Below are 649 nucleotides of genomic sequence, written 5' to 3'. Positions count from 1 at the left end.
AATGTTATAAAATATATAAAAGAGTATTTATTTAATATGAAAAAAAAATATTTTAATACTTAATAAAAAAAATATCCTAATATCTAACATAAATATTATCCACGTAAAAATTTTTAATTCACCTAAAAATATTTTGCTGGTTTTTGTCTGATATTCTCTTGGTTACCAGCATTGTTGTTTCTCTTTTCATGGCCGGGAAGAAGTGTTTTGTGTCATAGTGCTTGGAGCGCACACTCTTTTTAGGTGTGTTTTATTTTGTTACAATAATAATGATAATAATAATAATAATCCAATTTCATTTATAAAATAAAAATAAGAATGCTTTAATTTACGATAAAAACTCAGGTACAGTAGTCAATTTCACTTACGTTAACTTCACGCGTGAATTTTTATTTTAATTTATTCACTTCGTTCTTGAGTAGCACTCACTACTCCTTGTATCTAGTCCTCTAGACATATTATATTACATTTGACTCACATCTATTATTTAAAATATTATTTTATTAGATCGTCAAAATGAATTAATCTAGTTTGTTTATCTCTTTATATGAACATTTAAAAAAAATAGGCTTGTAAAAAGAAGAATGCTTAATAGATTTGATTAAATTAATTCATAGAACAAATTAGAAAATATATAATAATATATATA

This window comes from Arachis ipaensis, chromosome B08, assembly GCF_000816755.2.
Source record: "Arachis ipaensis cultivar K30076 chromosome B08, Araip1.1, whole genome shotgun sequence".
In the NCBI taxonomy this organism is placed as follows: domain Eukaryota; kingdom Viridiplantae; phylum Streptophyta; class Magnoliopsida; order Fabales; family Fabaceae; genus Arachis; species Arachis ipaensis.
This window is presented reverse-complemented; position numbering follows the sequence as displayed.